Consider the following 16,127-nt stretch of genomic DNA (forward strand, 5'->3'; position numbering starts at 1 on the left):
GGTTTCTGTCCTCCCTGAGCTCACCTTAGGACACCTGCATTACCGTTTGACAGGTGTACCGCCCCAGTCAAACTCCCCACCTGCCACTGTCCCCGGATCCGTCTGTCACTATCAGATGAAATACGTATGCAATACAGAGGTAAGCGATGTCTTCAATATGTATTTAAGATGATCAACCACTGCGTCGCAACTTTCAGCAGCGAAGTATCAACTTCGTGAGTGTGGTGCCCAGGGTGGTGTGCCAAAAGGTTTGATAAATGAAGAAACGAAAAAGCTGTCAAACAAACGAGAAAACGTTGCGTAACTTTTGAACTTTTTTTCTCTTTCTTTTCTCGCTCTCTCTTTGGGTAAGGACCCCAAATCGTTTCTCAGAACAGAATATATCTTTAAATATATTGCCAACAACGCTGCGTTGACACGGAGTTTGGAGTTTCGGCATTAAATCTCCACGAGAAGGTTGCAAACAAAACTCAATTTCCCATCATTCTTTGTCGTCCGGTTTGAGGGGAAGGAAGATGGCGGCGACTAATGAAAATGGGCTGTTGCTGCGCTTTTAAAACGTTAAACAGCTATGGTTGCCTTTTTTTTTTTTAAAAGATTGCTTCATTCTCTTATAAACTGTATGAATGCAAGACGGGGGCTGTGATCTTAGACAGAAGATTACCGAATTGAAGGTAACTCAGCAGCACTCAGCCCTTCTTACTGCCTGATTCTTGTGATGCTAAATTAGCTACCTTGTTAACTGAATGCCTGTATTACATATATTTTTAAGAACATATGCGTCTCTAAACAACTGAAGCATATTTTAGAGCAGCCACAAAACCTGATTATCAATTATAATGAACTATTCAACGCAAATATTGTAAAATGTTTAGTCAGTCAGCCAGCGGCTTTAGCTAAACTGAAAGAGTCAACGATAATGCTAACATTGATGAGCACAGATGCATTAACTGTAATTTTATAACAAATTCTGTTTAGTACAAACAAACAGAATTGCATTTATACACTGTATAAGGTATATACTTGTCTGGCATACTCCAGAATAACGTTGATGTTGAACACGTATAATATGATGATATCGAATTAATGTTGAAATAGTATTTTATTGGATCAAAAGCTGCATCGGATTTTGGGGGGATGAGTATAGCTTTTGGTTCACGGAACACTTACTAGAATTGCAAACGACTCTAAGGGGTTTTGCATTCCAACTATCGGGGCCTGCACCTGTGTCACGGAGCAGGGGATAAAACTCGCCTAATGTTCGCTTACAAACCTTTGGAGGACTGTCATATTCATTACTACAACATTTAGGGAAATTAAATTTAGCCAGTGATAACTTGACGGGTGGTAGAATTGACAACAACCATTGTATGGAAATAGAGGTAGAATTCCAGGGGGAGTAGCCATCTTGTGGAACAAGAGTCTTAATTCCTTATAAAATGTGTTTAGGCCCGTTGATGCCTGGTGTGTTGCAAATCAGCTTATGAACACCGAGAAGGAGTTAATTGCTGTTAATGTATACATAGCCTATGAAAACTATCTGAATGAAGGTAAATTTTTAAGTGAGCTAGTTTTTAATTAGTTCTTCATTCAAAATGATGTTGCTTCTTGTATCTATATTATTGGAGACCTGAATGCAGATGTAACAAATAGGAAATAATAAATTTATCTTGTCAATTGGATAACATTGACACTTATATTAGATGGGCTTGGCGTAGTATCTCATGGCTGGATCATTGTAGTAGTACAGCTCATGTGGATGTTGCAACTAAAAGTATGAGTATCCTGGGAAGATCCTGAAAGATGTGTTGCAGTGGTCATGTATGTGCGTTTGTATGTATTTGTGTGTATGTGTCAGGGCTGTGAACTTGAGTCAGATGACCGAGACTCAAGTCATGAATTTAATGACTTCAGACTTGACTTGACAAATCATAAAAGACTTGTAACTCAACTTTTTCACTGAAATGACTCGCGATTTTACTTTGGCTTCAGCCTTATTTCCTGAAACGACTACTTTCAATGCTGTTTTCACCTACAATACACACAATCTTCTCATCTAATCACGTAGCAGGACACAAAGACAACCAAGAAGAAAAGAACATTCCATAGCGCCAATGGCAAAAAAAAAAAAGATACCAAAGGTCATCTCGTTGCTTACAAGAATGACGAAGTTCTCAATTTAAAAAAAACGCATCGCACAACAAACCCAACAAAAACTAATGCGGGTCAAAAATCACAGACGGAGATCGGTATTTAAAGCTGCACAAAGAACGGTAAGACAGTCACATTATCAAAGTTTGCAAGCTTATGCTGGCTTAATGAGGGACTTCAGCATTGGTGCACACAGCAATCTATTGAGTCATCGCATAGCACATTGATATTCTAAGTTGCACAGACTCCATTCCAGCCAGTACACAGAAACATGCTACATAAGTTTTAACCAACAAGTATGCAGTCTGTAAAAGCTACATTAAGGACATAAGAACCCAATCCTAAAGTCATTCGCCCCTCTAAAAGTCTCCCGCTACTGCCGTTAATAAGATCTGCGTGGTGTTTTAATACTGATTACCAGACACAGTCAATGAATCGAAGATTAGCATGGAGCTGGCTTGGCAAAAGTTCACAGGAGTAACAATTTTATTCTATATACTAATCAGAAATGTCCAGCTTACCACTTGTCACCTGATGGTTGACAGTATCTTAACGTTACAAATATATTGCACTCCAAAGACATTCATGTTAGTTTGATATGTGATTTAAATTGCTGCAGGCGGAGTGCTAATGGTTGTTTGGCTCTGTGTGCAGATCAAGAGTGTAACTCACTTCAAAGCCAGTGCCAGCAATTCTACTAGTAATCTTGATTTTATAAAAAAAAATAAAATCTTTTGATTGCTTTTTACAAATCTGAACTCTTTTAGGTATGATTGTATAAATTGCTGGCCATTAATTTGGCCAAATCAAAACATCAGCTTTTTACAGGAAATTGGTGAAAAACTCAATATTTCAATATTTGTTTAAAAAAAAACTGTATATGATGAAGAGCTCATGATGACTTGGCTGTGACTTGAAACTGTGTTGAGGACTTGTACTTGACTTGGACTTACTTGTGACTTGCAAAATAATGACTTGGTCCCACCTCTGGTATGTATGTATTAAAGCTGCTCAATTTAGGAAAAAATATGTATTGTGCTTGTTAAGGTCAATATTGCAATGTGTGATACGATACATGACATATTATGCAATGAATTGAAATGCTTTTTGAATATGGCCATTTTATTCTCAACTTCCTTATGGTTCCTGTATAAATTTGCAGGTTATTTGTCCAAAAACAAGCATATCAACCTTTTCAGGTTTCAGACAGGAGCGATGAGCTGTTTCCACATTACCACGAGTGGTAAAAGTCCGGTATACAATAAAATGCAATAGAATTTTAAGAAATAAATTTTAAAAAAAAAAGAGGTAGAAAAAATAAAAACACAGAATGGGACAAATAATGTACTATGAATATGTAACCAGAATGTGCAAAAGAATATTGTATAAATATGATATATAATATCAATATCGTTATATTGGCACATATGATTTGAAGTAAACATTCCAGTATTTGGTAAATGGACTTGTACTTGTATAGCTTATATAACTAATTCGGTGTTGAATTAAGTGAAATTTAATCTCTGGGAGACCCATTGACATTCCTGTGTTGGATTTGTTGACTCAATCGCTGCTTGGACCCCCAATAATAATTAAAGTTGCAAGTGGCCATGAACGGGCCCTCGCATGTGTGCACGTCGGGATATGCGCTGGATGCTGTACGATGTGCACAGTGCAGCCGTCCCTCAAGTGTAGAGCAGGATGTGAGAATCCCGGAAAGGCGTAGTACAACCAAACGTAAAAAGGCCTGTTTTTGCCTAACAGTAGGTGTAAGCATCTGTAAGTTTGGTCATACGCATGCATTCTGGGCAGAGCCCCGGGCAAGCATATGAAGTTTGGTGAAGATCGGACAATGTGTGCACAAGTTATAAGTGACTTTGTGTTGTGTAGCGAGCAGTGGCGAGTCCTCAAACTTTGAGGGTCTGCTACGGACACACTTTTTAGAATTTGAAAAATTTCATCACAACTTTTAATCCCCCATGGCTGAACAGTAAGCATACCAAGTTGGAAGCCCGTAGCATTAAATCTGTAGATGGAGTTCGAGCAAATGCGAGGTGTGGAAAAAGGCAAAATGGCACCAATTTGCATTTTCAACTCAAAATGGCCGACTTCCTGTGTACCTCGCGCTATGATGTCAAGAGGCTTTTTTGTGCGTCTGGCCTTGACGAAAGCGTGTGCCAAATTTCGCCAGCCTATGCAAAACTAAGCCCAATGGCAGGGGTATTTAGAAAATTTGTAGGGGGCGCTACAGAGCCATTTTCCTCCAACCACACACAATATTTCAATATTTGTTTAAAAAAAAACTGTATATGATGAAGAGCTCATGATGACTTGGCTGTGACTTGAAACTGTGTTGAGGACTTGTACTTGACTTGGACTTACTTGTGACTTGCAAAATAATGACTTGGTCCCACCTCTGGTATGTATGTATTAAAGCTGCTCAATTTAGGAAAAAATATGTATTGTGCTTGTTAAGGTCAATATTGCAATGTGTGATACGATACATGACATATTATGCAGATGACTTGGGTATCAAGAGAGAGTCAAAGAAGTGAATGTGTAATTCAGAATTTACACAATATCACAAACAATTGAAATGCATAAGGCTATGAAAATCAAGTTAGAACAATCACAAAATGAAATAACTGAAATCACAAATAGAAAAATAAAGAAAATAGACATTTTGAAATAAAGAAAGATACTGCATTGCATTTTCTTTAAAACAGGAACACTTCAAGTACATGCAAAATGTACTTGGCATAACAACATTTGAGTCAATGAATTGAAATGCTTTTTGAATATGGCCATTTTATTCTCAACTTCCTTATGGTTCCTGTATAAATTTGCAGGTTATTTGTCCAAAAACAAGCATATCAACCTTTTCAGGTTTCAGACAGGAGCGATGAGCTGTTTCCACATTACCACGAGTGGTAAAAGTCCGGTATACAATAAAATGCAATAGAATTTTAAGAAATAAATTTAAAAAAAAAAAGAGGTAGAAAAAATAAAAACACAGAATGGGACAAATAATGTACTATGAATATGTAACCAGAATGTGCAAAAGAATATTGTATAAATATGATATATAATATCAATATCGTTATATTGGCACATATGATTTGAAGTAAACATTCCAGTATTTGGTAAATGGACTTGTACTTGTATAGCTTATATAGCGCTTTTCTAGTCTAACTTACCACTCAAAGCGCTTCACTACATGCCGCATTCACCCCACTCACACACATACAGCACTTAAGATACTTAACTACGTGCTTTTCTAATCATTCATACATACATTCATACCCCAGTGATACACTGGGAGGCAACGTGGGGCTCAGTGTCTTCCTCCTGAGCTACAGCCGCCCACTACAACCAATCAAACTTAGTTACACCTAAGGTCTATGAGAGGTAGAACCCATTGTGTTTCTACCCAATCTTACTATAATTGGGGGCCAAGCTAGTAGCTTTTCCTATTATTATCATTGGGGGTCCAGCAGCGACACTGGCACAGACCATCTTTGGACCAATCCGCACAAAAGTTAGGAGATGGATTTTTCAGTTTCAACTTTGTTCACCCACTACAACCAATCAAACTTGGCGGCGATGACGCCAAACAGGAAGCGAGTTCATATCTCAGCAAACGTTTGATCTTTTGACGTCAAACTTCTAACACAGATTCAGGATCACTTCTTTAAGAAGCCCAAGAAATTTGATGAGCTTTGAGAGGTAAAGAGTGCAAAAGGTGACAGATAGATTTAGTCCAGTTCTGTAATAGTGGCTCTGACAGAGGTAGATGAGTTATAAAGTGATTGCGGTTGGGAGGAACGATTTCCTGTATCGTTCCTTAGAATCCCGCTGGGGTTGAATGAGTCTGTGACACTATGACTCCAGTGTTTTGTGGAGGGGGTGAGAGGGATTGTCCATAATTGACAGCAGTTTAGCCAGCATCCTGTCCTCCATCACCTCCTTCAGGGTGACAAGCTTAGAGCCAACAACAGACTCTGCTTTCCTGATCAGTTTGTTCAGTCCGTTGGCGTCCTTTGCCTTGATGCCCACACCCAGGACACCGCAGCAAAGAAGATGGTGCTTGCCACAACAGACTGATAAAACATCTGCTGCATCTTGTTGCAGACGTTAAAGGACCTGTGCCTCATGTAGGTGTTGAGTTCAGCAGCCACGGATTCTTTAAACTGTGCCATGGAATCGAATGTTGCTGTCAATGATGGTGTTGTGTGTTTTCTTCTTGAATTTAGCTGCAGTTGGGGTTTCCATATCCAAGCTATATATTTCTATTGCTGTTGGGCTTTGGGCAACAGACTGCTGCTGGTAAATTTCTGAAGAAACTTTTAGAAATCTTTTACACAAAGTCATTATAGATTAAATAAATATGTTGACTTTAATCGCAATCACCTCTGAGATGACTTGTTTCGTTAAGTTCAGGGTCTCCTCTGCAGAGATTTTTAGAGAGTATTTTGTCCGGAATCTTGGAAGTGGAAAATGTTTTCTATCAAATAACAAATTATATTTTGTTTAGCTTAGCAATGGCAAGGTTAAGTCTGTGACCGAAGCACTGGAACCTTCTTCAATGATTTAGCTCCACCCCATTGACAATGTTTGTACTGTTGTCGATCATGATGGTGACCTGATGTTCCTCACAAACGTCCAATGCAGCCAGTACCTCTCTTAAGCTCAAAGCTATGATCCCTCCCTTGTGGTCCTAGAGGAAATATGTTTACAAGCAGCTGCTTTTCAGTTGAAACTTGTTGTTGACATAGTGCACTGTTAAACTTATGTATGGTTCCTGCTTGACCACAGGTTTGTAGTTGTAGAAAAAACCTTTACTGTAGTCATTTCTACTTCAACCTAGCCTTGGCATTTGTTGTTCAGTTCAGGGATTGCAAATTGAGGAAAAATAGTTTCACACCGGTAGCTGGTATCTAACGTGCAAAATGCAAATCATCTTCTGAAAACTCACTTTGCTCTCTAAATGGACATTATGTCTTTTGCCAAGCACTGCATTATGGACTCTGTGATTTCTTTGTCTTGGTTAGGACGTGTCATACGTTAATTGCATTCTGCTTTATTCGGCTTAGAAGTAGTGTTTTGTTTTCTTCACCTTTCTCTTTATTACGGGCTCTTTCCATCATGCATTCATCGTGCTTATCTTTCTGTGGTCCTGATATAAATTTGTTGCATTACCTCGTGTTGTAGCAACTTTAGTTTTGCATATTTTACAGGGTCAGTTCTTTTAAAGCTGAAATGTTACCACACAACAGAAGTAACATTCTTTTTTTAGCCACCAGTTCATCATTGCTCAACTTGATATCCATACCCTTCACACATGTCTCTGCAGTGCGCTGGGAAGTCATGTCACCACAATGGACCTTAGGCACTACTGAGTGAAGTGAAATGGCAGCAGAAACTGACAAAAAATGTTTTAAACTAGAGAAAAAGCTGTGTCTGCGAAACAGCAGTGAGAATGCTGAAAAGCTGAATGGGGATAGCTAACCATGCTAAAAAAAGTGGAATCAATTGCTGAAAAACCAGTTGCTGAAGTCTTGGTTGAAGGAATTTGAAGTTGAAATAACAATAGAGGAATGGTTTAAACCTATTGGGGGAAAAAAAGAAGACTTGATGAAAGGGCCGAAAAAGTCTTTTTCATGTTTTTGAAGCTGTATTACTTCAAAATTGGCTTAATATTTGAAAAAGCTGACCCATTTGGTAATAGCTGGATGTCTTGTGACCCGTTTAAAATTCGAATGGTGTCTCTAGCTGACAGTATGTAGAAACAGTTATGTTGAAAAGAGGAGAAAGATTTGAAATTTGGTAGAGTTGCCGAGATATGAGTAAACTTCCTGTTTGGCGCCACCGCCGCCAATGGCGATTGGTTAACACAAAAGGTTGGCATGAACTATCATTGGGGAAACCCAAAGTATGTGCGGACATCATGATTTAATTTCAAATCAAAACACATCAAAAGATATTACAAAAAGCAGCATAGCAGATAAGCCTATGGCTGCTCAGGAAAGCATCATGAGTCCATACACCAAGTTCGGCATCGATACAACAGTGCATCGCAGAGATATGGGCTCACTTGCTGTTTGGCGTGTTGGCGCTGAGTTCAATTGGCTGCTATGGGCAAACGGAAGCGAAATTAAAAAGTACACATGATACCTTTTTATGAGGCTTGGTCTGAAGATTCTATGTGTCAAGTGCTGTGGAAATCAGACAATCTTGGTGACCTGAAATGCTTTTTGATGGTTTTTCATATAATTCAAAATGGCGGAAAATCCAAGATGGCGCAAATGATGTCATATGGTACCTTGACCTCGTCTACATCCAGGGATTCCAACGGTACCTCATTTCTGAAATTTGGACCAATGGGTCCAGAGATATAAGCAAAAATGCATTTTTGCTAAATATAGCGCCCTCTCCAAAGCTCATCAAATTTCTTGGGCCTCTTAAAGAAGTGATCCTGAATCTGTGTTAGAAGTTTAACGTCAAAAGATCAAACAGTTGCTGAGATATGAACTCGCTTCCTGTTTGGCGTCATCGCCGCCAAGTTTGATTGGTTGTAGTGGGTGAACAAAGTTGAAACTGAAAAATCCATCTCCTAACTTTTGTGCGGATTGGTCCAAAGATGGTCTGTGCCAGTGTCGCTGCTGGACCCCCAATGATAATAATAGGAAAAGCTACTAGCTTGGCCCCCAATTATAGTAAGAAAGGGTAGAAACACAATGGGTTCTACCTCTCATAGACCTTAGGTGTAACTAATTCGGTGTTGAATTAAGTGAAATTTAATCTCTGGGAGACCCATTGACATTCCTGTGTTGGATTTGTTGACTCAATCGCTGCTTGGACCCCCAATAATAATTAAAGTTGCAAGTGGCCATGAACGGGCCCTCGCATGTGTGCACGTCGGGATATGCGCTGGATGCTGTACGATGTGCACAGTGCAGCCGTCCCTCAAGTGTAGAGCAGGATGTGAGAATCCCGGAAAGGCGTAGTACAACCAAACGTAAAAAGGCCTGTTTTTGCCTAACAGTAGGTGTAAGCATCTGTAAGTTTGGTCATACGCATGCATTCTGGGCAGAGCCCCGGGCAAGCATATGAAGTTTGGTGAAGATCGGACAATGTGTGCACAAGTTATAAGTGACTTTGTGTTGTGTAGCGAGCAGTGGCGAGTCCTCAAACTTTGAGGGTCTGCTACGGACACACTTTTTAGAATTTGAAAAATTTCATCACAACTTTTAATCCCCCATGGCTGAACAGTAAGCATACCAAGTTGGAAGCCCGTAGCATTAAATCTGTAGATGGAGTTCGAGCAAATGCGAGGTGTGGAAAAAGGCAAAATGGCACCAATTTGCATTTTCAACTCAAAATGGCCGACTTCCTGTGTACCTCGCGCTATGATGTCAAGAGGCTTTTTTGTGCGTCTGGCCTTGACGAAAGCGTGTGCCAAATTTCGCCAGCCTATGCAAAACTAAGCCCAATGGCAGGGGTATTTAGAAAATTTGTAGGGGGCGCTACAGAGCCATTTTCCTCCAACCACACACAATATTCTTTACATACGTATGAGGTTGTCGGCGTGGACTTGTGTGCCAAGTTTCATGACCTTGCGATGATGATATCGCTTTTAATCCACAAACGCCAAAACACGATCTTCGCTGCCCCGCCACGACCACACCGTGGAAAAAATTCTCCTAACTTTTAATCCCCCATGGCTTAAGAGTAACCTGACCAAGTTAGAAGTCAGAAGCATTAAATATCCAGTAGCATTTAGATCATATACGAGGTGTGGAAATAGAGGGACTTTCCAGCCACCAGCAGGTGGCGCTATAGGTGAGTATCACTATGCGTATATGTACGCCGTCAGAGCAGAGTCCCCGGCCAGCCTATGAAGTTTAATGTCAAGAGGCTTTTTTGTGCGTCTGGCCTTGACGAAGGCATGTACCGAATTTCGTCCAGCTACGCAAAACTAACCCCCCCCAGTGACACGTGTATTTACTGAATCAGTAGGGGGCGCTACAGAGTCCCTTTGAAGGAACTTCACTTTGACGAAGAGTATACAAGTTTTCACGCACGTGAAAGCACCTTAAATCGCGTCCAATGCACATACAACAATAATTCTAATAATGACTCCTTCAGATACAATGTTTCACAGCTCAGGCCCTAATAATAATAAAGCCTTCAGGAACAATAGGGCCTTCGCAGTTCACTGCTCGGGCCCTAACTAGGGCTGCAAGCAGCACTGAGTGGGCCCTCACACCCCTGCGCACGTCGGGGTGAAGATGGACAAGTTAGTTTGGAAGTATGGACAAGTTATGTTTATGCATTTAGCAGACGCTTTTATCCAAAGCGACTTACAGGTAGGCAGATAGGGTAAGGGGGTCGTGCCTAAAGACCCCTACTGGAGGCAGTACCTTTCATGCAGGGGATTTGAACCCAGATCTCCCACATGAAAGGTGGTAATCATACCCACTACACTATCCAGTCCCTTATAAGTTATAAGTGACTTATTTGGCCAGTAGGTGGCGCTATAAGCTTGTCTAAATTTGGTCATATATATGCATTCTTTTTTTTTTTTTTTCCCTTGTCCTGTTCAGCATTATGGCAGCAGAATTGTAGTCTGAATACCTTTGATGCCAAACAGATTTGCTTTGCCAAGGGAAGTTTTATAAATGTAAAGCTCCCCTTGATGCCCATTTATTTATTTCTGTTTACAATATATAACATGTAATAGAACTGAACCGGACCGGGGGACAAGGAAATAAGAAGAGGAAAGAAGAGGAAACAGAACAAAAATAGAAACAAAAACCAGACAACCAGCTGCTACACCTGTAAAAAAACAAAACAGACAACAATCCATGGCCTCTGAGGGGAATCCAGCCTTAGCGCCACCAGGAGCACCTGAAAGCAGACAAGCAGTGAAAAAACAAACACACAAACAAACAAAAACAAGCACAAGAAGCGGCAATCGCATACAACACAGCTGTGGATATAGATGACCTGAGATGACATGATAACACATCAACTGCTTAGTGACCATGCTACTGGACTAGTGTGTGTGTGTGTGTGTGTGTGAGAACATGCAACACCCATGGCACAGGACCTACATGATCACCGTGCTTAGTTATGAGTGTATAAGCGTACAGGGCCACAATCCACAGCCCCCCCAAACAATCAGAAGCAGGCAGAGAGGGCCACAAGACCCAGGCCACCAGCAGCCCCCACAGAGCACAGAACCCAGGAAGCCCACCACAGGGGCAACCATGCATCCACCCAGAAGACTGCAGAGGAAGCCCCCGGACAGAGCCCCCATAGGGCAGAGGCCCCCCGGGAGCCAGGGGCAACAGCCCACCGACCCCGCCAGGCCCCAGCCGCCCAGACATGGGCCGTGCACCAGACCCGGGCCCCAGGACCCCGAGCGCCCCCAAACCCCCCGGCAGAGGCCCCACCCAATACCCGGGAGGGCCAAGCGCCCCAGACAGCCACACAGTGGGTCAGCGCCTGCCCCAGCGCCCCTGGCCAAGTGCCCCCGGAGTCAAGACGTGCCCACAGGTGGGTGAAGTCGCGAGCAGCGGGGAGAGGCAAGGCAGCCCCCCCATCGGGAGAAGCACAGGCAGGCCAGGCGACAGCAAGTGCCAGATGCAGGCCCAATCATTACCACACACACTTTCACGTCCCATACATCCACACATCCCCCCTCCCTCGACTCCGCTGGGGTGTAGCGCAGCAAGCACACCAGTGGGCCAGCAGCCCCCCAGCCACCACAGACCCCGTTATATATGCATTCTGGTTGGAGCCCAAGTGCAACATATGAAGTCTGGGGCAGATTGGTTGATGTATGTGGGAGTTAAAAGCTTCTTTGTTTTTCATGGCGAGCAATGGCCAGTCGTCAAACTTTGAGGTTTCGCCACGGGCACACCCTTTTAGGTTTGAGAAAGATTTACTTAACTTTTAGTCCCCCATGACTTAAGAGTAACATCGCCAAGTTTGAAGCCTGTAGCATGAAATGTGTAGGAGGAGTTCGCTCAAATGCGAGGTGTGGAAACGGGCAAAAATGGCTCCAAAACGCATGTTCCACTCAAAATGGCCGACTTGCTGTGGACCTGGCGCCATGGTGTCGCCATAGGCGTTTCTGTGCATCTGGGCATGACAAAGGCGTGTACCGAGTTTCGTCAGGGTACGGCAAAATGAACCCATTCGTTTGGCGTAATTGCAATGTTGTAGGTGGCGCTACAGAGCCATTTTGCCCCGCCAATGTTCTTGAACGTCTCTGCTGCTTCACAGCTCTGGCCTGAATAATAATCACGCCTTGAATTATAATAGGGCTTCGCTGCCTTGCAGCTCGGGCCCTAATAACGCCTTGAAGAACAATAGGGCTTCGTTGCCTTTCAGTTCGGGCCCTAATAACGTCTTGAAGAGCATTAGTGCTTCGCTGCCTTGTAGCTTGGGCCCTAATAACAAAGGCAAATGCTTTACAGCATTCTCACAATAAATGGGAGAGTGAATGAATTGTATCTTTGGTACTTACATTTATTCAACAAAATCGCGTTTTTTTTAAACTCGTGATCACGCAGAGAGACATTGCAATTAGATTAATTATACAGCTAACACTTCGCTTATGATTTGTTCTTGGTTAATATCCATCCATTTTCTATACCGTCAATCCGTTGGTCGGGTAGCAGGTGGGCTGGAGCCTATCCCAACAGTCATTGGGCGAAAGGCAGGGTACACCCTGGACAGGTCGCCAGTCCATCACAGGGCCTTGGTTAATATCACTTGCCCTAAATCTGTAGGATTTCCTGACAACAGGAGATGATCCGTTTTGTAGGACAAGCTCTTCGCCCTCCACTGTACAGGGCATTTGGATAACTCTCAGCTTATTTCTGTTTGTTGTATATCTGTCCTTGTACAGTTACTTGCTCAAACCTCATTCAGGAAATTTCTTGCTACGTCGTTCTGGGAACAGCCTGGATTGTATTGGATTGGCACATTCAGGCCCAGGTCATCTGAGAGCATTTGATTTGCTTTTGCTTTGCGTTGCATTGTCAAGCACAAATATTTAAATATTGGATAATTATTTTTGTTTAATTGTAGGAAGAAATATTTGACGTTTAGATTAAATTAATTGTGCAGCCCTAACATCTGTGCAGCAAGAGCAGGCCAGGGGGAGCGAGAGACTTAGCAGTTGCAGCAGTTAATACCAGCTACCTCTGGTGAAATTTTGAGACGGTACCAGTTATATTTACAAACCCTGGCGAAAATTATATGGACAAATATGAAACACTCATCACACTAACAAAGGTTTTGCAATGCTGAGGTCATTATATAAAAACGATAATTCTACTTCCACAGAGAAAGGAGCTTCAAAACATTTTAAATCACAAAATACAACTTAATGTCATCGCCAGCAAACGGTCTGGATCTCAATCTGGGAAATGTGAGTGGGTGAGGCTTAGAGGTCAAGGCTTTGGAGATGAGGTGGAGTGAACTTGAGGAGTAATGCAGTTTTGAAAATAAATCCAGAATGGCTTGTCGGGCACTAAAAATGCTAGGTTGCTTTTCACTTGCTAGTGACTTTAGACACACTAATTTTTGTGCACTCAGGAGCATAAAAAGGTGATGATTATTTATTTAATTTTTTTCCCCTTTCAAAAATAAAATTTAAGAAAAAAAAAAAGGCAATATACCCTCTCAAAGATATCACAAGAGACAACTCTTACTGCAACTCTATGGTAATAATTACTTTGTCAGCTTGGCTGTAGCAGCTTGGGATTTTAATCTTGTTGAGATTTGGGAGTTCCTCTTTACAGATATTCATGGCTGATTTAACATCTACTGGTACAACTGCATCATCCCACTACCACTCCATTACCCATAGTTGTACCAAAATTTAAGCATGGGTAAGGAAATTAAAGGAGTCATACTGGCTCACTTAAACTTAACTTAATGTACATTTCTAAGAGTTAGGGAAGTGTACTCTGATAGTTGTCTCTTGCAAAGTGCCAGGCTAGTCCAAAGGTTCCCTCTTTGTACGATTCTCATAAACTCTGTTTAGGAGAGCTGGGTCAAACATTGGGGAAGAGATGCTGGATGACCATGAGATTATTGCTTGCCCACTGTCAGATTTCAAATCCACCTTTACAGATATGTGGTTCAAAATGTTTTTGGTGTCACTAGCAGAGAGAAAGCTAAGTAAGCAGTTATCCATATATGACTGGGAAATGGACTCAAGAACATCCTTAGTACCCAGTATCTTTCTGTGGAGCTGTACAGCATATATAGACTGATAAGGGGCTGCAAGCAGTACAAAAGGGCAAATCCTGCCTCTCATAGACCTTAGGTGTAACTAATTCAGTGTTGAATTAAGTGAAATTGAATCATTGACATTCCTGTGTTGGATTTGTTGACTCAAACACCACAATTTTACACAATGGTGGGATTTCTACATCCCAGGGAGAGAAAATAACCTTTTGTCCTTTGGAGAGGATTTGAAGGGCCCCCGGTATAAACCTGTCCTGAAGACATTGACACCCTGGTGATAAACAGACTTTTTATTAGATAAAATGTACAAAGAGACCATTCAAATGTAGGAGAGGACATTGCACCAACAGACTGATCAGATGCTCTCCCATCTAAAAGCTTTGCAAATCACCAATCTTCTGACAGGATGTCTAACTCCTATCAAAATAAAAGTGAGATTTCCAAAACCCCGTTGCCACATTCCAAAGGGATACAAAAAGGACCATTTTCTTCAGGTTAACTTCCTGCTGGATTGTAGAAACTATGTTAAATATGTTTATTATTTTTGTAGGTCATTTAAGGTTTTCATTGAGATCAAGAGCTTCATTTGATACCACTATCATTTTGATACCATTTATGAGATTGTATCTTTGATATGTAGAGCTGCAGACCTACATCCCTTATTGTGTCACACAGATGCTGAAATAACTCCTCATGGGTGGTCTGGCCATAACTGTAAGCAACTCCTCAGTGACTTCCAACTTATCATTAACACCACAAACATATGGCGAGCTGTGTGGCGTCATTAATGTCTGTGCAATCATCAAGAGCCATTGAGTATGCATGGCAACTTTTAGCAAAGTGATCATATTTGTCACTTGATAATTCTGTTATCTGTTCTGTCATTGTGTTAGCTGAAATGCAAATGTTACGGAATTGACCCCCTTTTTTTCTGGGCATACTGTCTGCAGCCTGTAGCATGCACTTATTGACAAATTCACCTTCCGTCCCGCCTTAGCAATCTCACTTTCCACGTAACTTGCTTTGACTGCTGCATCATCTTCATTGCTTCCTTTCTTGAAGATATTTTGTTTCTTAGGTATACTTTTTCTTAAGTGTTCTCTCATTTCTTTCTCTCCTCTCCCAGATATTTTGCATAGTTGGCAGCATATCTAGTGAAGTAATGATGTTTAAGGTTGTATTCTTAAAAATGTTGTACCACGACAGTTCACAAAGTCACCTCTGCCAGTCTGGACTTCAAGAATCATCTAAGTTCAAAAGTAGTCAATAAATATTTGTTCAATTGTATCAGTGGTTGATGTACAATCAAGAGACAAAGATGGGACAAAATACACTTTTGTGGGGTACCTTGCTTATCCCTTCATGATGGTTGCTCCTCTCTGTTTCAGCTACATGTAGCATTCACTTAGCAGTTTATCACCTGCAGCCATTTTCTTGATGTATTACTGGATCTTTGTTGTGTCTTCTTGGATAGTGACTCTAATGCTCACTAGCCCCCAGCCTCCTTGATATCAGTGGCCTCTTGTCCCCTTCTTTCGGCCACGTTATTACACCAGATGGATATTTAATAACTGGCAGGGCATATATGTTGATGGCTCAAACTTTTTTCTTTCCATACAGATTACTATTTAGGACCTGCCTTGCATTTTGTAGACTTCCTGGTTGTGACAGAATTCGTTGTGGCTTCTTCATGGTTGACATTTGCC

General features: G+C 41.5%; 1 protein-coding gene across 2 annotated transcripts in view; it reads left to right on the plus strand.

Moving 5' to 3' along the window:
* Positions 1–500: 500 nt before the first annotated feature.
* Positions 501–16,127, plus strand: part of scaf1 (SR-related CTD-associated factor 1) — a 101,069-nt gene continuing 85,442 nt past the window's right edge. For both annotated transcript variants that reach the window (XR_011908074.1, XM_072369734.1), the window contains exon 1: positions 501–674. The gene's annotated coding sequence lies outside the window, so the exon portion shown is untranslated. The remainder of the gene's footprint in view (positions 675–16,127) is intronic.

Source organism: Leuresthes tenuis, unplaced genomic scaffold, assembly GCF_036924035.1.
Source record: "Leuresthes tenuis unplaced genomic scaffold, fLeuTen1.0.hap1 SCAF_17, whole genome shotgun sequence".
NCBI lineage: Eukaryota > Metazoa > Chordata > Actinopteri > Atheriniformes > Atherinopsidae > Leuresthes > Leuresthes tenuis.